The sequence below is a fragment of the Ascaphus truei genome, chromosome 4 (assembly GCF_040206685.1).
Source record: "Ascaphus truei isolate aAscTru1 chromosome 4, aAscTru1.hap1, whole genome shotgun sequence".
Taxonomy (NCBI): Eukaryota; Metazoa; Chordata; class Amphibia; order Anura; family Ascaphidae; genus Ascaphus; species Ascaphus truei.
Genome location: NC_134486.1, coordinates 408,947,067 through 408,973,935, shown reverse-complemented (window position 1 = coordinate 408,973,935; position 26,869 = coordinate 408,947,067).

Genomic DNA, 26,869 nt, shown 5'->3' with positions numbered 1-26,869 from the left:
GGCAACGGACCACAAGGATGATACTGGCGACGGGGCCTTCTTATTGAAGAGATCAGTAGAATTTTCTTTATTTTACTATGCTAGTTAATGTGTTTAATAATGGCCAAATAATGTATTATCCCTTTCTGGATAATAGTTATTTGGCACATTATTGTACTGTATGTGGTGGGGTGGGGGGAGGGGTATTGGCCCCAAGTGTATGTGGTAGGACTCCCTTGTGGGTAGTGGGTGAGGGTGGTTAGGCCTCAGGGGGTGGGGGGGTAGTGGGGGAGGGTATGTGGCTGATGGTGCTTTAACCCCTTAATGACTGTAGCGTTTAATAACCGCTATGGTGATTAAGGGGTTAGGGGACATTACATTGGATGTTTTTATTCTTGTGTCTGTTTTGCAGAAGCGGATGGGGCATTAGCAGGATGAAGATGAGGATGGCCTTGATCGTGGCAGCCGGACATGGGTGAGTGCTACATGTATTTAATGTTGTTATTGTTCTGTATGTATTTTAAATGGACACATGCACTATTATCCATTTGTGGATAATAGTCATTGTGCCCATTACTATACTGTATGTTAGGGGGGTGTAGGTGTTGTTGGTGTAATATATATATACACATATATATTTAAATATATATATATATATATATATATATTTCTTTAGTTAGTGTGGGGCTATTGTGTGTGTTTTCTTTCTATTGTGGGTAGCAGGGGTGGGTGAAGGGGGTATTAGCCCCAATGGTGGTTTGTTTAGGGCTTGCGGGTGGGTAGCGGGAGGGTTTAACCCCTTCATGACCGTAGCGGTATTAACTGCTACGGTCGTGAAGGGGTTAATCGCACCCGCAACCCCCCCGCAAGCCCTAAACAAACAACAAGGGCCAAATACCCTCTTCACCCACCCCCGCTACCCACAATAAACCTGGCACGGCTGTTTAACTCCTTCATTGCCTTAGCGGTTAGCCGCTAAGGTAATGAAGTGGCCTTTAAATGCATTTTTCCTGCCTCGGATGCATGCCGGGGGGGTCCGGTGCTGTTATTAATGGTATCATCTCCGGAGATCACCGGCATCAATCCCAGCCAGGAAAAAGGCCAGAAATTTTTCTAAGTGCCGATCCGCCACTCATCAGCAGCCTCTCACCATCAACTTGCCAACTTTTTCTTGCGTGGCTGATTCGCCATAAAAACGCCATTCTAGAGTGGCGAATAGCTCCGCTAAGCTACTCGCCACTACTAGAATACAGCGTGGCGGAAAATGTTTCTATTTTTGGCGGAAAGTGCCTTCTCGCCTCGCCACCGGCGGAAAATAAAAACCCGCCAACAAAACTGGCGTTTTTTTTTTATTCTCGCCACTTTCTCGCCCCTTACTGAATAGGGGTAGCCATTTTTGGCGGGAAAGTGGCGAGAATTGCCTTTCCGCTGCTTACTGCATGATGCCCCTACTCTGCATTCAAGCAGATTAAAAGACCTGTTGAACAGATCAAGGCTTCCAGATTCTAAAAGATTAGTACATAAATGAATAATTTAGGTCACTGAAGTTATTGATGTTTCATACCACTGTGGCAAGCTGCAGTTGGATGCGCATGTGATGTATCTGTTACCGTTCACAGGCATCTAGAAGTCTGTTTGGATTTATGTCTAAGATTCAAGATTTATGTAAACAGAATTATAGGTCAGAATAATACACTTGAGATTCTTGAACACAGACATCATTTTACACTAATAAAGGAGTGGAAAATCTTTTCAGTAGAATACACAGTTGTTATCTTAAGATCTTCTAGTAAAACAACACTGTGACAATGAATGTCTTAAAGTACTGTACAGCGTGTACGATTGCTCAGATCAAGCTCCAAGAAATAGTTTTCTACACATTGCTCTATTCTAAGGATCTGTTTTTCATAGACATTGGAAAAAGCAAAGTGCAGATGTTTCCACAGAGTTATTCTTTAAACGGTGAGAGTGCAGATCAGGGGATTCATCATCTACAGTAATTTAATGATCGGCACCATCATAGTTTAATGAATTACCTCCTATTAGTTTCCAAAATGTATCTAAATATACTTAGCAAAGTGACCCCTTGGATTATTTCATGTACAAACCCAGATGGTACAGAGTGTGTCGTTAGCAGTAGCATGTCCTTTGGTTCTGGATAGGATTTATTCATCTAGACACTGGAATCCTATACATTATGTGACTATATATTAATAGCTTGCTCATTACTACTGTAGAGCTATATAATTGATTATATCGGACAGACGTTTGAAGACATGGGGGAATATTTATCAAGGCAGAAGTGGAGCAATTCTGGGTCAAAGTAACTGTACCGTTTGTATCAAAGAAAAGAATCCCATTGAAAGTAATAGGACTTTTTTCTTTGGTACTGTATATCAGGAGCAGTTTCTATCCCACTGATTTGCTTGACTTTTGCCTTAAAAGAAAAACCCAAGATATGAGCAAACAAACAAGTGCAATGCCTGCTTAGTTTTGTTGGTTGAGTGAAGCAGAAATATGTTCAGCATTTGCACATGGTTTTGATCCTCTGAGCGTTACTGGTTGTGTAAATGAAAGTGTCACATGGATTTTCTTGGTGACACTGTTGAGTTCATGATGCATGGCTCGTCTTAATTCTCCTGTTGGCAAAACAGAATGAATGTACAGTATTTGTCCCACATTACTTTATAAAAAAATAAACACTGTATCACAAATGGGACAATATGCCAAATAATCTTTTGCTTTCCTGCTTATTATACAGTATTAAAATAAGATTGCGTAGCCATGCCACCTTTGGCTACTAACCTGCCCTACTCCAGGCAGTAAGCCTTGCTAGAATCAGGCTGCCAGTAGTCAACATGGGGTTTTCCTCCTCCTTGATGCTGCACTGATGTAACAGTGGGAGGCAGTGACATCAGGCCTTAGCATGACCAATCATGGGACAGATCTGGTGCCCTCCTCCTAGATGTACTTAAGGGCAGTGCCGCCCAAAATTTAGTAGTGCCTCTCCCCTCTTGAGGGAGGCAGGGATCACACAGGAGTCCTGGAGCTTGGCCTCCCCTGTTCCTCTTCCCCTTGGGGGAGAGTGAGTGATACCCTATACCTACCTATGTGGCAGTTCCCAAAGGCAGGCAAAAGGTATTGGGTCAAGTAAGAGTCTGTCCTTCAATGCTTGACTCACTACCAGCAGCACACACCAGAGAGGAGCCAGCAAATGCAGGCCAGCATGTAATCATAGCTGTATCCTATCACAGGGGTTACAAAAATTATGCACTTTATTTGGTGATAATAACGCATTTTTGGGTTACCGCAGTATGATGTATACGGCCCTAAGAACTCCAATTGTTTACATTTGGTTTCTCTGTGAAATATCAATGATTGGAAGTGGAATTCTCAACCCAATGTCTCCAGAATGGATAGGGGCTCCTACTGTAAGTGATCAATGTGTTTGCTTATGCCAATCGATATATTCTCCCCATTGGGATCTTTGAGATGGTTACAGAAATCGGGTAGCTAGGACTGTTAGAGTGCAGACTGGTGTGCAAATCTGGCAAGCAGCTGGAGAAAGTTCACCACAATGGTAACACTACTAGAGATATGCACATGGCCAATATTGGATATTCAACCAATTGAAATGGACAACTGGAAGTTTCAGAGAGGGAGGTTGCAATATTTTTTCATGTATAATTCTTTTTGAGTGCAGTGAGAACAGCTGATTTTTATTTGATAAAACAATGCGCTCATCCTCATTATAACACCAACACGTGAACCTAAAATATGGCTACTAAAACCCCTTTTAATACAGTTTGGAGGAAACACTTTAATAAATATGGTGAAATGTGTTTTCTAATGAGATAAACACCTAGCGTGCTCAATGTATTCAATAGAAATATACATGTAAAAAATAGAAAACAATAAATAAAAAGTGAGCACACTTCAAGCAAGTGACAATATAGGAGGGAGAGAGGGAGAGAGGGAAAGAGGGAGGGAGGGAGAGAGCAAGGGAGGGAGTGAGGGATAGCAGGAGAGAGGGAGAGTCAGAGGGAGGGAGAGAGGGAGGGAGAGAGGGAGGGAAAGAGTGAAGGAGAGAGGGAGGGACAGAGAGAAGGAGAGAGGGAGGGAAAAAGGGAGGGACAGAGGGAGGGAGAGATAGAGCTCCCCCAAATTTCAATAAAACTAAAAGGTTGTTAAAATCAATAAGTTAAAATAAATATAGTAAAACTGGACACTCAAAAATGGATCAGTAATAAAACTCATTACTGTATAACATTACCATAACATCATATTATTCCATGTGACAACAAACATTAACAAAGCTTTAGATTGTAAGCTCCACGGGGCAGGAACTGTGTCTGCAAAATCTCTCTGTAAAGCGCTGCATAAAAAAACTAGCAGTGCTATACAAGAACAAACTATTATTATATTATATTACAAAGCAGATGGAAGACTATCAATGCAGTATGTGCTGTTCCTCTAATTATATAAGGATAGAAAGGTTTTGTACAGTAAAGGAAACACTGTCAAGAGAGTCACAGTTCATATCTCAGTCCCAGGATCTGTTCTATCCCCTGACGCTAAAATACTATGTAACACCCCTACTCCCCCCCCCCCCCAGAGAGCTTTGTAGGTCTTATGGTGTTATGGTGCTGTGGTGCTCACCTGTTGGCTCACAGAAGGCTGAGTCTCCACGATGTTGTAGGGAGTTGGGGCACAGGATATTCTTTTAGTGATGCTGCAGTGCCTCCATCCTGCAAGGCTCCTGTCATAGACAGGAGTTTATCCCCACAGGAACTTGCATGGGGTAGATAATGAGTTTGGAGTACCATAGGTCCATGCAACAGGTTTATTGCAACTGAACAGAACAGAACTGAGCATAACTTAACTGAACATAACTGGTCCCTATTCTTCCAATATCCCAGCGCAGGGGCACCATCCCTTCCCTGGGCAAGACATGACTAGTCACCCCAGGAGCTTGAGGCCCCTAGACGAATCAGAGCTTTCCTTACCCCCTTAGGGACAAGGCAGGAACACAGCCCTCTGAACCCAGAGAGAAAACCCTCCAGCTAGAACAGAACTCTCTAAATTTGGAAGGGAGACAACTTTTATACCAGGAGTGTGCCCCACTCCTAACTGGGCAGTACCACTGGAGTAACCCCACCCCCCCTGGCACATGCTCCAACGGTTTTCAGGCACCTGCCTGGAAACAGCAACAATGTTTCACCTGGGTGATGAGACTCGCATGCTAGGGAATGTAAGGGGGTTATAACCCTAGCACTGCCTGATCTTACCAGGACATTGTACTAGGGCAGAGAATTTAGTAGCCATAGGTTACATGGCTACAACTATTAGAACTGGTTTACATCCATAAGCCAACTGTATATACCATCATTCAGAAAACCGAACTTATTAGTCTCCCCGTAGCAAAACTGGGCAAAACGGTGGCAGATTTATTACAGACAAGAAATTCCATAGAAAGGGCATTTGTTGTTTTATTTTATTTTTACATAAATCTAGTGCCGTTTCTTGCCACTCGCGTTATCCCATTTTTTTCAGCTGGGAGACTTTGATTTAAAAAAAAGACCCCAATGTATTATAGCTAAATTCCCTTACAAAAAAAAGATGAATTCAATGAGAAATGGTAAGAAACGACCCATTATTCAATCCATGTGCCGTAAGTGATTAAAAAAAAACAACAACCTGTAAACGTTTTTTTTTTTAAGTTTTCTTTCAACAGCAAAATGTCATCAAGAACATCTCAAAGGTTATTGTACATAAATAAACGTTCTGGAACACTGGGGAGACGTTGGAATAACTAGAAAGCCTTTTAATTCTGAACAGAGCTTCTTTTTTTTTTTTTATATCAAAGACATTAACACAAAGGTTTAGAACGGACTTGGTTGTTGATGAGTCCTTTATGGCAGTGTAAATATAATCTTAGATGCTGCATAACCCCATAAAACATTTCTGGTGGTCGATCAATATTTAAATCTTGGCAAAGCAGAGATGACATGTTATTATTTTATTTCACTAGTTTTATGAAATGGCCTTTTTAAGTCTTCTCGATGTTCCTAAACTTCCAATAAGGCACACAGGGGATATAGTGGGCCATTCAATTAGCTGTGAGATTGCCCCGGTCACATTGCATGACTGGACAAGGCATTGTCCTCGCGCTCTTCGGCAAAGGCATTTCAATGAAATGCCAGGGGACCCGCGCGAGGCCTCTGCAACTTCACTTACCCTGATTCAGTCGGCTTTGGCGATGCGTCGCCATGGCAACGCGGCATAAAATGACGCCGTTGGGACACGTGACGCTTCAGAGCAGGTAAGGAGGACACGAGCAGAGGGGGCGGGAGAGCCAGCAGGGGGGCACAAGGCAAGAAGTTTCCATGTTGGATCCAAAAATGTGCCCATCGCTAGTGTTGTCTAGGGAGTTGAGGAGTGGGGGAGTTGAGGAGTGGGGGAGTGGAGGAGTGGGGGAGTGGAGGAGTGGGGGAGTGGAGGAGTGGGGGAGTGGAGGAGTGGGGGAGTGGAGGAGTGGGGGAGTGGAAGGGGAGGAATGGGAGAGTGAGGGAGTAAGGGAGTGGGGGAGTGAAGGAGTGAGGGAGTGAGGGAGTGGGGGAGTGAAGGAGTGAGGGAGTGGGGGAGTGAAGGAGTGAGGGAGTGGGGGAGTGAGGGAGTGGAGGATTGGGGAGTAAGGGAGTTTGGGAGTAAGGGAGTAGGGGAATGAGGGAGTGGGGGAATGAGGGAGTGGGGGAATGAGGGAGTGGGGGAATGAGGGAGTGGCGGAGTGGAGGAGTGGGGGAGTGAGGGAGTAGGGGATTGGGGGAGTGGGGGTGTGAGGGAGTGGTGGAGTGGGGGAGTAAGGGAGTGAGGGAGTGGAGGTTTAAGGAAATGGGAGAGTGAGCGAGTAAGGAGAGCGGGAGAGTGAGGGAATGAGGGGTTGGGGGAGTGAGGATTGGGGGAGTGAGGGAGTGAGGGAGTGAGGGAGTAAGGGAGTGGAGGAGCGAGGGAGTAGGGGATTGGGGGAGTAAGGGAGTGGAGGAGTTGGGGTGTGAAGGAGTGGGTGAGTAAGGGAGTAGGGAGTGGGTACAATACGGTTTGCATACAGCTAGCACACAAATGTTTCGGGGTTGGGAGCCTTGACGTGACTGGTGGGTGAGAGTGCCAGCACCACACTGCATGTGATACACTAAATGTATCAAGTTTATAATCCTGATGGAACAAAAGTTTAGTTTGTGTCAAATTGTTCCTCCTCCATCTATATTCTATATGGGTGTCTTACAGCTGGCGCTGAGCAAAAGAGGTTAGCACCACCTCGGACCTGGCGGATTAAATTGACACAGCTGTGATCCATTATGACCCAATACAGTACATCTCATTATACTTTTGCTTGCATCAGGCTATTCCTTCCCTAACTGCTAAAAAGCCAGTGCCGTCTTAACGCATGGGCACGCTGGGCAGTTTCCCTGGGGCCCCACGAGCATAGGGGCCCCATGCTAATCTATGCACAGACCAGAATTTAACACGAATTTTCCGATAACCCGCCTCAACTTTCAAATCTCCCGCTAACTCGGTAGAAGGAGAAAAATTACAACTTGTAGCGGAGAGTTGGCTTGTCTGCATTCGCGAGAGAAATTTTGCAGGGCCCAGTGCAATGCCTTGCCCGGGGGCCTATAATGCTATTAAGATGGCCCTGTACAAAGCCACTCCCTAAATTCTTATCTTACACACGAAGCAAAAATAAACGATGTCCTTCACTTTAGTACGTGGACCCAATATGGCGGCAAAGTGCGTCAATGTTCCAAATGTGCTCTAATTGCAATGTTTGATATTTCTCATGCCCTCATAATTGGGGGCTTCTTATCAAAAAGAAAGGGCTGCATAGGCTGAAACGCGTGGGAGAGTTGTCCTGTTCTGTCCTTAGTGTATTTTGTTTTTAATATGTAACCAATAAACCTTTTTTATTTTTCCATTTACCTGGTGAGTTGACTGGTGCTTACTGCTGGACTACGCTGTTCTACCAATCTTTCATTCATCTGTATCGCCTGGCCGATTGGAGTGACGCACATCTGTAGCGCAGGTACAACCCTTGGATTCACGCAAAGCACCACAGTAGAACGCCGATGGATGACGGGCACCTCCATGTGCAGCGAGACCGGAGCAACAACCTGAGTTTTCCCAGAAGGACTGAAGCCCTTGGTGATCACCACAGGCTCCAGCACTCGGGATCTCCACAGCTCCAGAAAAAGGATTAAGGTACTTACCTCAGTACCTCTGGACACTTTGCGACATAGAAACGACGGACCGAGAACTTCACTGTGGATCGGGGATTTAGAGGTAATGTTCATTGACTGCTTCACATTCCCCACCAGTTCTCCTTCAGTGTCCATCTTTCCCCTTCCAGCTTTCCTCTCTAGATCACTTTCGTGATACTACCTATCATTAGTTCTTCTACCTGCTACACGCTACATATGTAAGTCCAGACAACATTATCTACGGATATCATATATGGACATTATATTTTGGGACTCCTTGCTATGTTCTGGGAGTTCCCATTTCGGCTATTTTTGGAGCTGGGAGTAGTTTTTTGTCTTTTGCATTAGCTTCTGATCAAATACTCTGGTCTGCAAAACTGGTGCAAGAAATAGCACCAGATTTATTAAAGTTAAAAATAAATTATTAATATATATATATATTTTTTTAAATATCTAGTTCTGATTATACTTAGCAGTAGTTGTGTAAGGGGTGAGATGGATACCTAGATCCTTTAGAGATGCAGAGGAAATAACACATCATCAGCTTGTCGGACTGTCCAAAATGGATACCCTTTGATGCCTTGGAGTTCGGCACGGCCAAGCAAACTGTTCTGGCATTGATGAGAATAAACAGGTTGACATCTTTCTAAGCCATTTCCAGAAAATGCAAGGACACTTATTGTCATGCACGCAGCAGTCTAACCTCGATGTGGAATAATTGGTATATTTTTAAGACTGACGGTATCAATAATTTTGACTGCCTGTGAAAAAAAGACTGGAGAGTTGTGCCTTGTTAGGAGGTTGGTCCGTGAGTCATACACGTACGCAGGTAGAGAATGAATACAAGTGCTTATGGAGATAGGACATGCAATGACTCACTCCAAAAAACAAGACAATGTATATCGCATGAGGCCCCGAAGCTTCCCTGTATGTTACTCAGATCCTTCAAAAAAGAATCCTTTGATGTCCCAATGAATGCTCTAAAATCGATATTTCTCTTTCAAATAGAATTATCTGTCAATAAATAATATGTTTCGTGCTTCATAGTGCATCACGTGGCAATAAAAAGACAAGGCATTTAGAATCAGTACGTTCACTACATTTGTATTCTTATTTAATTACATATTGAATCAGCAATGGTCTAGAAAATACACAAAACAGTGATACAGTAGCTTTCTTGAAAGACATATTGTTTTAGAGGCAAAACTAATTAGGATGGTGCATACAGTAGTTCCTTAATTTTGTTTCATTGTGGCAGAGAGTAGGTATGAGCAAACACCCGGTGAAATAAAACGAAGATGAATTTGCCACATGCTGTGGCAGTTAATAATATGTGCTTCTACTGATCGTCTTTGTCAACATTGCAACGTTTCTGAGCATAAAATAAAAAAACTCAGCATTGTATTACAAGTATACTAAAGACATTTCTAATTTATTATATTACAACCGATAATAACTTACATTTTAGTTTAAAATGTTGTTACAATGGTACACAAAGATAGGCTCACTAACTAAAAATCCCCTTTCTCGCTATTTGCTGTTTCTTCTAACAGTAATTAGGAACCCTGTAGCTCAGTGGATGGGGTCTAGCCTTTTGCTCCCAATAAACATGTAAAAAAACATGGAAGAGGACCTCAGATCATGCTACAGTACATCTGCTCTGTCCAGAGCTCCCTTTATGAAAAAAATATTTGATTAAAAAACTGTTTTGTTTATTTTGAAAACAAAAACAGACTTCTCTGGCCCTGAGGCTCAAAAAACACGATGGAGCTGAGATGAAAAAAGCTCGGATCTTTGCAATGATGTAAACCTCAGGAAAAGGAGACAAAAACCATATACACTACCATAGTGCATTACCCAAAGTAAAGACCTGATAAAGCTAGGTGTACTAGCAAAGGATAACAATTTATTAAAACGATATGATGAAAAAATAAAATATGAATGATAAAATGATACACTTGTATGCGCACACAACGTGCTCACAAATATACTGCATTAAGAACAGTAATGACCTCGGTCACTTCCGTCATACCCTCCTCCGACGTGGGTAAAAATTGAAAACCTACTCACATCAAATGGCTAGGTCTCAAGCCTTAATGTGGACAATTTCACAGGCGTTGTCGGATCTTCTCCCGTCTGTAGATGGTGGTCTCCGTCAGCTGTTTAGCTTCGTGGCGCCAACTCCTCCGAATCGGCCGTTGCGCCGCTGTTTCTGATGACGTCGCCCGCTTTACTTCCACTTTGGTGTCCTCGCTGTGCCACAACTCCTACGCGTTTCTAGACACAGTAACTGGTCTCTTCATCAGGGATATGCATTATGCAGTCTTGAATGGTTATTTATACCCCACTGGGTCCCAAATAATTGGTATGAATGAACATTAATTGATAAATAGACATTACATTGAATGACAATATTGAACACACAAACAAAACATTTGACCATTTGAACATGATACTCATATCTAATCAGGATGTTTAACTGGGGATATACACTCCTATATAACTCTATATGCTTAACTGAACCATCTACTCTGTGAACTACCATAAACGAATTACAGTATATGTAATAAACTACTGAATAAGTGATTGGATACTAAATTTAAATTAAACTACACTTAGTGTCTATATTACTATTATCTATGTGTTACATTTATTTTTAAGTGAATCTACTAGTGAATGTAAAAAACTTACTTTAATTATTAAGTATATTAATGTGGTGCAACATCTATTAGGAAAACTTCCTATCAGAAAGAAGCCATAAAAGGCCTGATATAAAGAAAGCCTGATATAAAGAAAGCCTGATATAAAGAAAGCCTGATATGAAGAAAGTCTGATATGAAGAAAGCCTGATATGAAGAAAGCCTGATATAAAGAAAGCCTGATATGAAGAAAGCCTGATATAAAGAAAGACTGATATAAAGAAAGCCTGATATAAAGAAAGCCTGATATAAAGAAAGCCTGATATGAAGAAAGTCTGATATGAAGAAAGCCTGATATGAAGAAAGCCTGATATAAAGAAAGCCTGATATAAAGAAAGCCTGATATGAATGTAGCGGTCATGTAAAATGGCTACAGTCATCTCTCCTGCTGACAGTAAGGCCTGGTAAGTTGTGGGCATGCCAGCAGTAATTATGGAGGTTTGCCCTCACACCCTGGTGGGGTGCCCTGTGTATGGATGGGAGTGGTCACATGCTCTGACTCCATGGTTAGTGATGTCAGAGGTGTGTCAGCTTCCAGAGTGTACATAAGGCACAGCACTGTGTCTAAAAGTTAGTTCTATCTGAGTCTAGTTCTGCTAAGTGGAGGAGGAGTTCTGAGTAGTTCTGTCAAGTTCTGAGTAGTTCTGTCAAGTTCAAGTAGTCAAGACAGTTATGTTCTAATAGCTGCAGTAGGAGTCTGTGTCCAGAGACCTGGCGCAGGATAAAGATATCCCGGCTGGGATAGGGAATCCCTGATCAAGGTGACATACCTTTTAAAGGGAAGCACGGGCACCATGATGGGCTAGAGACACCCCATTGTGGAGGGCAGCTAGCCCACCGTATCAATAAAGACGAAGCTGATCACAGAAACCCTCGTGTGTAAGAGTCAAGTGATTGCACAGGGGGCTGCACCACCGAGGAGTTCCTCACCAGGACCATCCCCAAGTGACCGAAGGGACCCTGATGAGGTGGAGGCGCTGCACTGGAACTAGGTAGGACTCAGCACACTACCTCAGCTGCCTGTCTGGACGGGTCCTCCCCACACACCATCATGCGGGAGACTCAGGAGTCCTGTTGCCAACAGGTGCACCACCAGACACTACCACACTGTAATGGGGACCGGTTAGACCAAAAGGGCCAATGTGAGATTGGGTGGGTCAGGCCGGGCCAGAAATACCGTTACATGAAGAAAGCCTGATATGAAGAAAGCCTGATATGAAGAAAGTCTGATATGAAGAAAGCCTGATATGAAGAAAGCCTGATATAAAGAAAGCCTGATATAAAGAAAGCCTGATATAAAGAAAGCCTGATATGAAGAAAGCCTGATATGAAGAAAGCCTGATATGAAGCACCTGGATGCAATACTGGAATTCACTTTAAGAAAGCCATTCGATCAAATTCTATATTGAGTCCCTGAGGACTCATCGTTTTTAACTCAAAAATCCAATAGGATTCCCTTTTTGAGATTTGGTTCAACCTATCTCCCCCTCTTTGACTAATTTTAGGACACTCAATGGCATGACATTTTAACCCTTCAGGGCTCTGCGAATGCACCAGTTTGAAATGAGTGGTCACCAGGAATTTAACCAGGTTCTCCTGATTCAAACTCAGTGTCGTTGATAACAGAGTCAGGGCCTTTACTCACTGAGCCATCTTTCAATATCCACTCTGAAAGTGACCAGCACAGGAGGCTACACCCAAGAAATGTTGGAAAGATGGTACAGGGTACTTCTTAAAATGAACTACAGCATGTTTATTGAATACAATCGAATTCAAAAGGAGTATATTGTGGTTGATTCGAGTGGGGTGTGCTGTAATAGGTTATGACAGTGCTGACAGTGACGTTGATCAAGATGAGGAAGATTAATCATGATCCATAAAGCAAAACAATGCTGATGTTTGGCACCAATAGTCACTCCAGTAAATATATATATATTTTTTATAATGTTCATGTTAAACCCTAAATGCAATGATAATTCACAAACTTCAGACAACGCAAAGTACTATGGAGAGATGCATGCTGGGTATTACCCGAAGAAACCATAAAAAATTGTGAATCAGTTCGAAAACCGAACAAAAGTCTGTGACATCATCACAAGGGTGAGGAAATGAAAATGGCGGAGGGCCGGACACATCGCACGAAGAAATGACCATCGTTGGACAAAGATAGTACTCAACTGGATTCCAAGAGAGATTAAAAGACCAAGACAATGACCAAAAGTAAGATGGGAGAATTAAATCAGAAAATTATAATTATTTTTGGTAAGAAAATATATTGTAAATTATATAAATACTTAAACAGAAACGAAACCAGCGAACGATGTATTTGATAAAATTCACAATTTTTAAAACAAAACGACTTTAGTTAAAACACGTACAAAAAATTAGAGACCAACCAAAACACCAGGATGATACATTATATTCACACACTGCACGGGTAGTGAGGAGACAAGTCAGATATTGCTACTGTATAGACCTTATCCACCTACAATAAGAAAAAACAACAGTTTTAACCCATCTGAAACTGAATGGGTATAGGAGTATATAGACAAACTGGTCAGTTCATAAAGGTTTCATCCTTTATTCATGAAAAGACTAATAAAATACATATGATTAGAATGTGCTTTTTTTTGTAACCATGTTGCTGCTCCAATTTTCATGGTCCCAGACATTCCAGCTGCCGGGTCACATGACCATGGCAGCCATTAATCCAGTCATTGCCATACGTGCCATCAGCACAATATCCGTCTGTGTGGTGCTCACTGAATCACATTCCTTTGTGACACATTTCATGATACATTTCTGTCATTCTATTCAGGAAAAATCATGAGTTTAAATGTTTCATGACTGTATTGAAAAGGGACAATCCTTGTGTATTACTAGTCTGAGCTCATCAATACACTAACTGCATGGATTAAGTATGTTTTGTAGGGTATGGGTACACATATACATGCATATGACAAAGGGCTAAAATGACAGCATCCTGTACAGTATATTAGGACTGAAATACATACTGATGCAGCGGCCGTTATTCAAACATTTCACGCGTCATGTACATCGGAATCCTGATTTGAAACCGCGGGATGAATCCCAGCCTTCCCCGCACTAAGATGCGAGCGCGGTGAGTGCAGAAAAACGCATTTTAGTGTTCTGGCTTTTAAAAACATGAAATTGACACAGTAGCACAGTGACACAGTAGCACAGTAGCACAGTAGCACAGTGACACAGTAGCACAGTAACACAGTAGCACAGTAGCACAGTAGCACAGTACTGTACACATTACAATTCATCCATTTTATTGTAAACAAAGAAACAGAATCAATGAAATTGAAACAAAACATCCGCGATAAGCGCGGGTGCCTGGGGCGATTGGTCGCGTTCATGCTGCGTGGGGAACAGCAGAGAACTCAAAATTGGCGCCGAGATGTGTTCGAATAACGGCCGCTTCATCAGTAGTATCATAGTAACGGTATAATAGCACGTGCATTGCATGACTCTAATACAGTGATTCCCAACCTTTTTTGTTTGGAGGAACCCTTGAAGTAGTTCGAAAAATCTCGGGGAACCCCTATCCGGCTGATACATAATAGGTTCGACAGGGTCAGTCACAACATTTCACACCCTACGAGCCACTTCTATTTCCCACGATCTACCCATGTATATCTCTCCCCTCCGTCTCACTAACTCTCCCCCCTCCCGCCCTGCATGTATTTATCCCCTGCGTCTCACAATTACTCCCTCGGTTCCTCCTGCCCCCCTCACTTCTCTCATTCGCCCCTACCTTCCGTTAATTACCCCACTCTCACTCAATCAACTGTACAAAATACATACCAAAAAACCCCACCCCCAGGGGGGGGGGGTCTGTGGTCCATAGGAGGAACCCCTGAGACTGCTTCAAGGAGCCCCAGGGTTCCACGGAACCCTGGTTGGGAATCACTGCTCTAACACCTCCTACTGCTTTAGGTAACCAGACTCCAAACCTGAGTGAAAACCAATCCGAGTCACTGGGATCCTGTATCAGTGTTTCCGGGGATACAATTGTTGTAATTCTTGGGCAAAAATTACACAAAATAAGAGTTGGGGAGAAAATAAATGTTTACTTACAAATAGAATACAATTATAGGATCTATAAAAAAGACCTTAACAGGATAATTTCTCTAACTCAATGTCACAACAGTTTTAATTCTTCTAAGTGTAGCCTGGAGCTCCCGTGGCACCTGGAGACCCCCCTCCCTTGTTGCAGCGCGGTCGCGGGTGCCGACGGACCCGACGGCTGCTTCCAAGGGTGGGGGCCGGAGCAGGGAGCAGCACGTCTTCCCCTGCATCGGCCGGTTGCCAGGGACGCAATCGGGCCGTTGCTAAGGCCGCGGTCGCGTCGCTAGGGTCCCGGCAGCTAGAGAAGAGGGCGCCGCCATTGAGGAGAGCCTCGCGCATGCGCAGTGATCGCGCAGGCGCAGGTAAGGCCCCAGAGCTAGGGAGAAGTCGCGCGAGAGTGAGGCTAGTCAGGGAAAGGTTGAGGCAGCCCCAGACAGCTTGCGCAGGCGCAGGACAGGAGATAGAAAGCCCGCAAAGTCCTAGCCTACCAGGGAAGGCTCTGAGCAGGGACTACGAGTCCCATGAGCCTCTGCGTGACCCATGTGATGCCAGGGAGCCAATAGGGCTTAAGATGTCCCTGCAGAGTGGATACATTTCGCGCGCTGAGGCCACGTTAGTCAGCTGGAGCCAGGGAGCTGTGAGGGAAGGAAGGGTGCGGGGAGCGAGCGCAGCTTCTGCACCCAGATAGGTACCCACACCCCAGGTAGGCCCAACTCCCCACCAGGTTAGTGGGTAATTGATCAGGGACGGCCCAAGATAGGGACGCTGCCCTTAGTGTTAGTGTGCTGTCTGGTCAGGGTCACGGCTGTCAGTGCCGTGAGGTCTGACAGGCAGACACAGTGTTGTGTAGCACGTTGGCTGCACACATCCAGTGGGTCACAGCTTGTTGCTGCAGGCGCTGGGATCAGTTAAGTAATAGTCAGGACTGGGAAGAGTTAGGGGAGTGGGGCAGGTTATTAACCCCTGTAGGCCCCTAGGAGTTTCCCCCTAAGCCATCAAGGTTGCTGTGCTGTAGGGACGGCCTATAGTACAGTATTGTCCAGGTAGTTAGTGAAGTCAGTTAGGGACTCAGCGGGCGCTGCTTCCGTGTATTGAGGTGAGCGCAGTTCATCGTTGCAGCTGCAGCAGTCCTCCGGCTGGGATCGTCCTGAAGGTGGTTCCGGTGTTCTTCGGTCGCCGGATCCTTTGCGAAGCCAGTTGGAGATCCGAGCACTGGAGTGCTCGGGCAGGTACTATTAAATCAACAAGTGCACCAACGGGCCCTTAGTTTAATAGTGACTGCGCAGTCACCCACGTTCTCTTAGAGTGCGGGACATTGGGTGGGGATTCTATGGACACTGGGTGGGATCACCTGGTGTTGGGGAGGCATCCTGCGCGACGCAGTAAGTGTCTCCTCTAGAGAGGGACATGGGTTATTATGGTATTGCCATGATATGTTGTCTTGCATGTTAGTAAAGTCACTAGTTATTATACATCACTGTGTATTGGTTATTTGTATGTGTCCTGCGAGGAACCACTCCCCCTATGGTGGGAGCCATCGCAGGTGGAGGCGCTGCACCGAGTAAGTGGTTACTCATAGTATCGTAATTGCCCCAGGTTCCCCGTGGCGGAAGCTCAGCCCTCCTGTGAGCCAACAGGGAACGCACCACACAATATAATCTGCGATTGGGTGGGGAAATACAGAGGCGGCACACTTTATTCAAACACGGCTAGAGCTGCAAGCCGCAAGATTTCCCGGCTTTCGTGTTGAATCCCCTCGGCGTGCCGCGCGTCACCGATGCGCGGTCACGCTTCATCAGGAGCGTGCGCGCACGGCGTGCGTGCCCAGGGCTCCCCGAAGGGAGCCCTTGTGTCCTGCGATGTGGGGGATGCGGTGGGGGGGCTCCGGGGGACCCGGCGGACCCGGAGAGGGGAGGGGGAAGCCCCGATCGGAGGACCGATTCTCCGAGGCTCCGGCGCGTGCGCGGGAGAATGCGGCGCGTGCCCGGTATCTGTCACGGCCGAGACCGGGTAAATGTTAGAATAAACTCGGCTGCGACAGTAATTAACACAGCATCCTTTTGATCACCTCCCCTATGTCACAGTGTAATAGTACAATGTAGATGCTGCAAACTGGATTCCACTTTTTCATTATTATTAACTCTCTGCTAATTGCAGCATGCAGGCATGGAATCGTAAGGATAAATGCACAGGATTGAATGAGGAGGTTGAAGTAATTACACTCCTAATTGATTCACCCAACAGTGATATATGTTTATGTTACTTGCGTAAAAGGTTTATGCCGTGGTTGCTTGACAAATGAATTTCTTAAGGTGGTCATAAAAAGGTCTATACATTGATCTACAAGAAGGATAATCCTTCAACAGATAAATTGAATTTTAGTGACAATCTGATGAGCCGGGCAATGGTTCTACCACTAGTGTCTGCTCTGTGTGTTCTGCAATGTAAAAAGGATACGATGGCTATGTATGATGTATTGAAGAAACAGTAGATTCAAATCATACAGTACCTAGCAGAATATAACAACCGTGTGTACGTAGCATGACTGCCAATTCGTAAAATATATGCAACCATTGTAAGTACCAGGGAATCAAACTGACAACTTGCAAAAATATACAATACTGTCCCTGTACTTTACTAATAAAATAATACTATTCATTGTGTGTTTTCATGAGGCATCGTCGCAAAAAGCACAATCAATGCATTTTATTCATCCAGCTCAGATGTACCACAGAAAATGTATGTCCACGTCACAGATTCTTCGTCAGTGACAAAGACGTTCGTATTGTTCAGAGATGAGCTCAGCAAGCTGTGAAGAACACAAGCCTCGCTTCTAATAAATACAAATATCCAGCGGTGCGCGTTTGCTGCCCCTGGAATAATGTGCGTTGCTTCTCTTTCTCTGTCCTGTAACAGCTTTAAATAATGTGACCAACGCGGGAACGCTGTGTTTTGTTAAAGCTTTTTAAATGGGCGGAATAAGACTAAAATAATCCAAAAGCAGCAATCTCTATACAATGGGACATCACGTAAATATAATGTTTTAACATATTCCACAGTTTTTCCACAAACCCTGGTGTTTCACCAGTGGGCTGCCGCCTGTGGATAATTCAGAAGTCCTTTTGAATGCACGTAAATATCCGCATGCCCTTTATTTTTCTCATTTATAAAGTCAAATAAGCATTTGATGTTCTAGACATTAAAACAAATATATACTACTAGCAACCGGATAAAATTACAGCTGTGAATAGGCTGAAATACATACAAATGCGCCGACGAGTATTCTAAAACTTGCCTTAAACTTGCCTTGGAAATCTGGGGCTGTAACCAACAAGATCCAGGTACATGCCGGGTACATGCTGGGTACATGCTGCAACATTTCAGTGACATTTCTGCAGAGACTTATGGCCTATCCGATTAACACAGCAGGTGTCCCTGGCAGTCCCATTCAGTTTGAATGGGACTGCCAGGAACCCCCGCTGTTAATCTGATGGACCATTAGTCTGTCTCCAGAAATATCACTGAAATGTTGCAGCATGTACCCAGCATGTACCCAGCATGTACCTGGATCTTGTTGGTTACAGCCCCAGATTTGTTTTAGAATACTCGTTGGCACTACAGTAAGGAAAAAGTTATGAAATAGCGTTTTTAAATACAGGGCATGTGGTCTTATGTCATATAAAGATATTCGGACTGAATGGAGCGTAGTGGCTAACGTGTTGGCCTTAAATACATATTTATTAGCTATAGTGAGTTGCATCCAGTCTCAGGTATAATCTACATCCTACAGTATGTGATCTTGGGCACATGAATTAACCTACCTGTGCCTCAGGTAAGGGGGCTCAACTCCAGTCCACAAGCCCTCCCAAAAGTTCAGGTTTTCCTGATATCCCAGCGTCGGGCACAAATGGTATCCCCGTGATGGTTGCACAAGTTCCTTCAAGGGGTATTTGTAAAGTGCTTTTGAATGAAAGTTTCTACAGTAACTGATAATCAATATTCCTACCTAGTTTAAACGTGAAAAATAAAACATTTAAAGTCAAATAGATTTGTCTCAAAAGTAATAAGGGGACTTCCGGGAGGCCAACCCTAAGATGGCAGCTTATTCCCCACACTCTCTACCTGACGCCCTTACTGCGCTGCCATCCTCAAGCGATTCAACTTGCTGGTTTGAACTGCAATGGGACTGTAAGTCTATCAAGGATAGGATGACCATTTGTCCCGGTTTTGCCGGGACAGTCCCGTTTTTTTCTGTCCTGTCCCGGTTTCAGGTCCATCCCGGAAATGTCCCGGTTTTTGTCCCTGGTCCCGGTATTGCGGGGCAGCAGCGGTGAGGAGAATGCGGCGGCTGGTAAGAATTTTCTATGTGTGTGTATGAATGAATGAATGCTGCCGGGGGGATTGAATGAAGGAGAATGCCGGGGGCGGGAATTAGAATGCCGGCCGGCCCGCAGGGGATTGGTCGCAGGCATGTCAGAGGAAGCCGGGGGCAAAGCTTCCGCTTTGTGCAGAGCACACGTGTGTGTCTGTCTTCCTGCTCCTGGCTCCTCTGTCGGCTGCACAGTGAGTGTCCCCCTTCTGTCCCGGGTCCCAGCCAGGGGGGGTAATAGGAGGTGGTAGCGGGGGTGCGCCTGCCTTTGTACCACCTACCTTGTACCACCTTGTACCTTTGTCTCCCGGCACTCCCACCTTTGTCCCCCGGCGCTCCCACTTTGTCCCCTGACGCTCCCACCTTTGCCTCTCCTGGCGCTCACTTCCCCCCGTCCCCTTGGTGCGGGAGATGGGCTCGGGGGCACGCAGTGGTGGCTGCGCGGTCGCTGGCGGTGCAGGGGGAAGCGGGGTGTATCAGTGAGTGTGTGTGTATCGGTGTGTGTGTGTGTGTATCAGTGTGTGTGTGTATCAATGTGTGTGTGTGTGTGTGTGTATCAGTGTGTGTATCAGTGTGTGTGTGTGTGTGTGTATCAGTGTGTGTGTATCAGAGTGCGTGTGTGTATCAGAGTGTGTGTGTGTGTATCTGTGTGTGTGTGTATCAGTATCAGTGTGTGTGTATCAGTGTGTGTGGGTGTCTGTGTATCAGTGTGTGTGTGTGTGTGTGTATCAGTGTGTGTGTATCAGTGTGTGTGTATCAGTGGGTGTATATCAGTGGGTGTGTATCAGTGTGTGTGTGTGTATCAGTGTGTGTGTGTGTATCAGTGTGTGTGTGTGTATGTGTGTATCTGTGTGTGTGTGTATCTGTGTGTGTGTGTGTGTGTGTGTATCTGTGTGTGTATCTGTGTGTGTATCTGTGTGTGTATCTCTGTGTGTGTGTGTGTGTGTGTGTATCTGTGTGTGTGTGTGTGTATCTGTGTGTGTGTGTGTGTGTGTGTGTATCTGTGTGTGTATCTGTGTGTGTGTGTGTGTGTATCTGTGTGTGTGTGTGTGTGTGTATCTGTGTGTGTATATCTGTGTATTTGTGTGTATGTGTATCTGTGTGTGTGTGTATCAGTGGGTGTGTCTCCCTCACCCTCTCTGTCTCCCTCACCCTCTCTGTCTCCCTCTCCCTCCCTCCGTCTCCCTCTCCCTCCCTCCGTCTTCCTCTCCCTCTCCCTCCCTCCATCTCCCTCTCCCTCCCTCCATCTCCCTCCCTGTCTCCCTCTCCCTCCCTGTCTCCCTCTCCCTGTTTCCCTCTCCCTCCCTGTCTCCCTCTCCCTCCCTGTCTCCGTCCCTCCCTCTCACTCCCTCCCTCTCTCTCCCACCCTCCCTCCCTCTCTCTCCCTCCCTCTCTCTCCCTCTCTCTCCCTCCCTCTCTCTCCCTCCCTCTCCCCCTTTCTCCCTCTCTCCCTCCCTGTCTCCCTCTCTCTCCCCCCGTCTCCCTCTCCCTCCCTGTCTCCCTCCCTGTCTCCCTCCCTCTCTCTCTCCATCCCTCTCTCTCCCTCCCTGTCTCCCTCCCTGTCTCCCTCCCTCCCTCCCTCTATGTCTTATCTTAACTGCTGTATACCTACACCAAACTAACCTACACGGCTTTCTTCCAGATCTGACTCAAGTTTCACGCGGGAGACATCGGAAGACAGGTAGGGAACACCTCCCCTCCAGTATAGTACCTTGAGGGACTGCGGATCAGGTTAGATCCCAGGCGGGATTGTTGCTTTAGAAATTGTGAAGAGGGGGCATCCTGACAGTGGTTAATGGGTTCAGAATCATTCACATCTGGGTTTTTTTTTTTCCGATTTAGGGGCCTATGCAGAGAGCAGCGAATTTTAAAATTGGCGAGTTTAATAAAAAGTAGCTTTTTTGGAGAGTTTTATTCTCCATATGCAGAAATGTGCGAATTCTGCTATGTTTAACATGAATGCGTGTGGCGAGTTTAAATTGGCAAGATGCGCGCTGCAGAAATGTGTTAAAAAAAATTTGCGCCTTTTTTATTCCTTTGCTATGGCCGCGAGCGGCAGCTTCTTGCCAACTTTTCCTGGCGAGGCAAAAAGGAGACAATCGCGCCATTTTATTGGCGCGAACAGCCGCTAGATGCCGTTCGCGCCTCTCTGCATAAGGATATTTTTAAAACTGGCGAGATGGAGAGTTTTAGAAATATAAAAAAAAAATTTGCGCGTTTTTCGTAACTCGCCATTTTCTGCTGTTTTCTGCGCGATTTTCTCCAAAAAATGGCGAGTTTTGAAATAGCGCTGCTCTCTGCATAGGCCCCTTAGTGAGGTCATTTCACACACACACACACACACACACACACACACACACACACACACACACACACACACACACACACACACACACACACACACACACACACACACACACACACACACACACACACACGTAACTATGTAACAATGACTAATGGTAATAAAGTATACGTGTACTACAATAAATAAACTATTTTCAAAATCTGGTCACCCTAATCAAGGAGCTACCCAACGTGATCTTTATTGTTATAGACAGATCTCCCCCAGGGGCGCCAGTAACCCACATATAAACAGAGGCCTAACACATGATTGCTGTCTCTACCGGATCGGCACATTGCATCCCGACCTCAGGCTGCTGCATTGCATCCTATACTGACTCTCAGTGTAGAGGGGTCGATCCAGACGGCCGACTCTTTTTTTCTCTTCAAGACGTTCGCTGCCAGTAACGGCCTTTGCCAGATTGCAGTCTGCTGTGAGCAGCGTGTTCCCCCCGGGAATGACAAACTGTAACACGGTGGACAACCACATGGATTGAAATTGTCCCGTGGAGAATTACTCTGGTCTTGACCGAAACATACTGTACTTCTACAGCTCAAACGATTCTTGTTGTAGAAATGGATTGAAGTTCTCTTCTCTTATCGAGCCGTGGATCTGTGATTATATGGTATGTAATGTAATAATGGCTGTATAATGTATGGGCGTACAATAATGTATGTCCATACATACCTCAACAATATAAATTAATATTTTCTTTTTAATAATGTACTATTAAAATAAATGAAGGATGTCCTTCATTCATTTCTTTAAATTGTACATTTATATAAATTACATATTCATTTAATTTATATTGTTGAGGGACGTATGGATATACCTTATACCAGGGGTGCACAAACTGGGGGGTGCATGTTTTTCTAGGGGGGGGGGGGCAAAGGGGGTTACAGAGGCCTCACACTCTTCCCCAAGGCATTTAAATTAAATGTGGGGGAGGCGTGAGGCCTCTTTAGCTTCTCTTACCTGCTCTCAGCCGGCTCTTTGGCGACACGTAGTCATGACATTGCGGAAGGGTCAAAGGACAACGCATTGCCATGGCAACGCAATGTCACATGATGTCATAAGGTGTCGCCGGAACCAGAGAGCAGGTAAGGAAGGGGCTCAAGCAGGGAGGGAGACCAGGCAGGGATGCAAGGACAGAAAAGTTTGCGCACCCCTGGCTTATACAGTCATTATTACATTATATATGATATAATTAAGTAAAAAATGTCATGTGCAAAAATGATACATTTGTCAATATTATAACAAGATTTGCATTAGCTTTTGGTAACACACATGCAAATCTCTGTTAATAGCGTTGCTTTAATAACGCGCCTTAACGTTTTAACAATGCGCATGCGCAGTGTATTGGATAAAGAGTCTCGGCAGTACGACCATCCCCATTCCTACAGGTAATGTAAGGCTGGTGGTTTTGCTAATGGACCTTATTTATGTGTAACACCTCTACCCCCGGCAAAAGAAGAGGGGCCACACCAAAACAGACCCAAAATGCGTGTGTATAACTCAGCGGTAGCAGGTAAAGATGGAGGGCGCTGGGAACTTTTGTGAATTTTATTAAACAGACAATAATTCAGGTTAACAACAGGACTGGTTTTCAGAGTTAGTATTAGACACCTGCACTCAGGTTTCCTCAAGCATGATGTTTGTAGATGGATAACTCTTTAGTAAGCCTTTCTCCCACTACCAATGGCAGAACTGGAACTTGTCTTCCTGTATTTCCCAGTAGTCCCACCAGGTCTACTCACTACTGTGGCAGGATTCCTATAGTGCTGTATCTCTGTGGGCCCCTGATACTGGGAGACGCCCTAACTATGAAAACAAATAAAGTTGCTCCTCTTTTACAGGGCTAGGAGAGCCCCGGAGACCCCCTCCTCTTGTTCCCCCGGGGTCTGAGGAAAATATCCAAATCACCAACATTTGGAAACCTGGTTTCCACCCCTGTTGCGGGGCAAAAAGTAGAAAGCTACTTACGGTAACAAACGCATCCCCTAAATGGTTAATATTTCCAGTACCTTCTAGAATGAAATAACCGGCCAATCACTGTGCTGAGGGATTTGCAACATAGAATTGGTTACTTGAAATGTGTTACTCCAAAATAAGTTACATGGAATTAGCTACAGCTAGGGCCTGTAAAGGATTTAACCCCTTAACACCCTGCAGGGACCAGAACTCACTAGGAATACTTTTAGCATACCCCAAGGGTGCATACGATTAGCTTTGAGGATCCCCGTTAAATGAAGGAAAAAACATCTGTTACCTAATTAGGTAAAGGAACGTTATTTGCTTTCATTAGTGACCTTGTAAGGATCTACCCCATGAGTTGTTGGTTTAAGTAATTCTGTCAGGAAAAATTATGTTAGGTTTTAAACTCTTTATAATGATATTATCTAACCACAGGATGACTCATTTTCTTACATGGCACCCTTGGTCCATCCTTATAATGTCTGCAGGAATAGCAGGGGTAGGTTTGCTGTATGCTGGATGCTGTAACTTTGAAATCCCTCTTAGAATGTATGACTTCCTCCACACAAAGCTTTGTTGAGCTGTACATTTCATTTTGCCATCACAATGTAATCTACGGGCTTACGGTATTCCTTTCATAATACTGTATGCCACCATGCTCGGATAAAGAAACATCTCAAATCAATTTCTTCCCACTGTAATATGCGTTCATCCTTCCTGCATTTCCCCAGTTATTACCTCTGAAAAAAAAAAACATGTCTCCGGTTGGAAAATAAATACACGAAACCTTGTGGTTTCAGCTTTACACAGAGCTAGGAAAGGTTTGTGGTTTTGTCGTCGGCGTCATCGTGCTGATTTATGAATAAAGTTTTCTAATCCTGTTTTTTCTTTGGGATACAGTTATACCACGTATGCCTCTTACCTAACACCAAAATGTATCCATTTTTACAGTGATGATTCAGTTAAACGATTTGGTTACTGTAGTTTCGGGGTAGCAGAGGTGCAGTGCTTCAGCGTATTATTGAAACTTTTCTACATGCTAAACATGCTATAGTTTAGGTAAACAGACAGTATGGACTTTATTTGTTGAGACGGGCGGAACATTAAAAATCGGTTTGGCGGAATTTCCCGAGCTTTCCATTCAAAATCCGTCCTGCGGGTGGGGGGGGGGGGAGGCAATCTGTCGACGGATTGTGCCAGTTTCAATCCGTGAGGATTAATCAAGAACCGCCATTGGATACAATCTGCTGGTGGATTTTACCGATCCAATCCGCGGATTGCACGACCCGCTGGTGGATTATAAGAATCCAACCCACTGGCGGATTGCAGGATTGATAATGATTAAAAACAAATCTGGAAAAGCAGAATCGCCGTTTTAGAGATTGAGCCGCGGACCGAAGGAACCGGGCCAATCCACAGCGGATCCAAACCTGCCCCCAAAATGTGCCCATCTCTAGTTGTTTGTACGTTATGTACAGTACAGCCCTGTACCCCACACATCCAAAGGTCCAACCCAAACCGCATCTCGTCAGCCTGATGCTGGCCTCAGACACTGGAATCTCATAGCTTCAGCTTCAGAATGAACCGATTCCACACAGTGTAATTCATGCACCTTCCCTTCGCGATTATTAATCAATAACAATATCCCAATTATTTTGCAGGTGAAACTACACTAGAGACAGCCCCAAAGAAGATGTTGGTTGAAGAAGATTGCATTTTTGTAAGAAGAGTGTATTACTTCGCGAAGTCTTCGTCATTTGTCTCTGAACTGTCATTTACTCTAAGAAAAAAAAATGTCCTACTTTAAAAATACTTTTTAGTCATCTGAGGTTTTTAGGGCAATATTTGGTGGGTTACTTTGCAGTGAACGGGATATCATATCATACGAAAGGGAAGGGAATAAGGGATTGGGTTACATTGCATTTAGATCATAGACACACATGAGCTAACTAGCGCCACCTATCATTACTGCAGAGTACAATGGCCGCCGTTAAACTCCATTTTTGCGATCGCGGCTCAGTTGCGGTCGCCACATCCGCAGAACTCATATAAATGCCGGGGATTTAGAGTTGGTTTCTCGCGGTCATGGGGACAGTAAGTCTTGCTACACCTGTAACTGCCTACTTCCCACTTTTCTTGTATGCATATCAGTTGTACAAGCTGTATTACGTTTATAAGTAATATGACTATAAATCAGCAATGCTGAACTGATGCGTGGTAAATGGTTATGATGCGAATTGTACAAATTGACACTAAAGTGCAAAATGTAGATAACTTTGCAAAGTGGAATGGGCAAAACATATTGAACTTCTATAAAAATGATGCCCCCCTATTTTGGCGGAGCTCTGCCCCTTTGGGAGTCCTGGCTACACCACTGGTTCCTGGTCCCATCCTCACACTCATACCTACCCTGACAGTTTGTGAACTGCAACTTACACAACCATATGTACTATCACGGACCTGCCATGTCTTCTTCAATCCCTTAGAAATACCCTACAAGTGACACCTTGAAACAAGTCTCAAAAACGAACACTATAAAACCTGCCGGCATGAATGAAATTACCATCTTACCAAATCAACCGAGAAAAGCCACACGTCTAATTATTCCCATTCTACATACAGTATCGCCAGGCCATGCTTCCCTTATACAGTATCGCCAGGCCATGCTTTCCTTATACAGTATCGCCAGGCCATGCTTCCCTTATACAGTATCGCCAGGCCATTCTTCCCTATACAGTATCGCCAGGCCATGCTTCCCTTATACAGTGTCGCCAGGACAAGCTTCCCTTATACAGTATCGCCAGGCCGTGCTTCCCTTATACAGTATCGCCAGGCCGTGCTTCCCTTATACAGTATCTCCGGGCTGTGCTTCCCTTATACAGTATCGCCGGGCCGTGCTTCCCTTATACAGTATCGCCAGGCCGTGCTTCCCTTATACAGTATCTCCGGGCCGTGCTTCCCTTATACAGTATCGCCAGGCCATGCTTCCCTTATATAGTATCTCCGGGCCGTGCTTCCCTTATACAGTATCGCCAGGCCGTGCTTCCCTTATACAGTATCTCCGGGCCGTGCTTCCCTTAAACAGTATCGCCGGGCCGTGCTTCCCATATACAGTATCTCCAGGCCGTGCTTCCCTTATACAGTATCTCCGGGC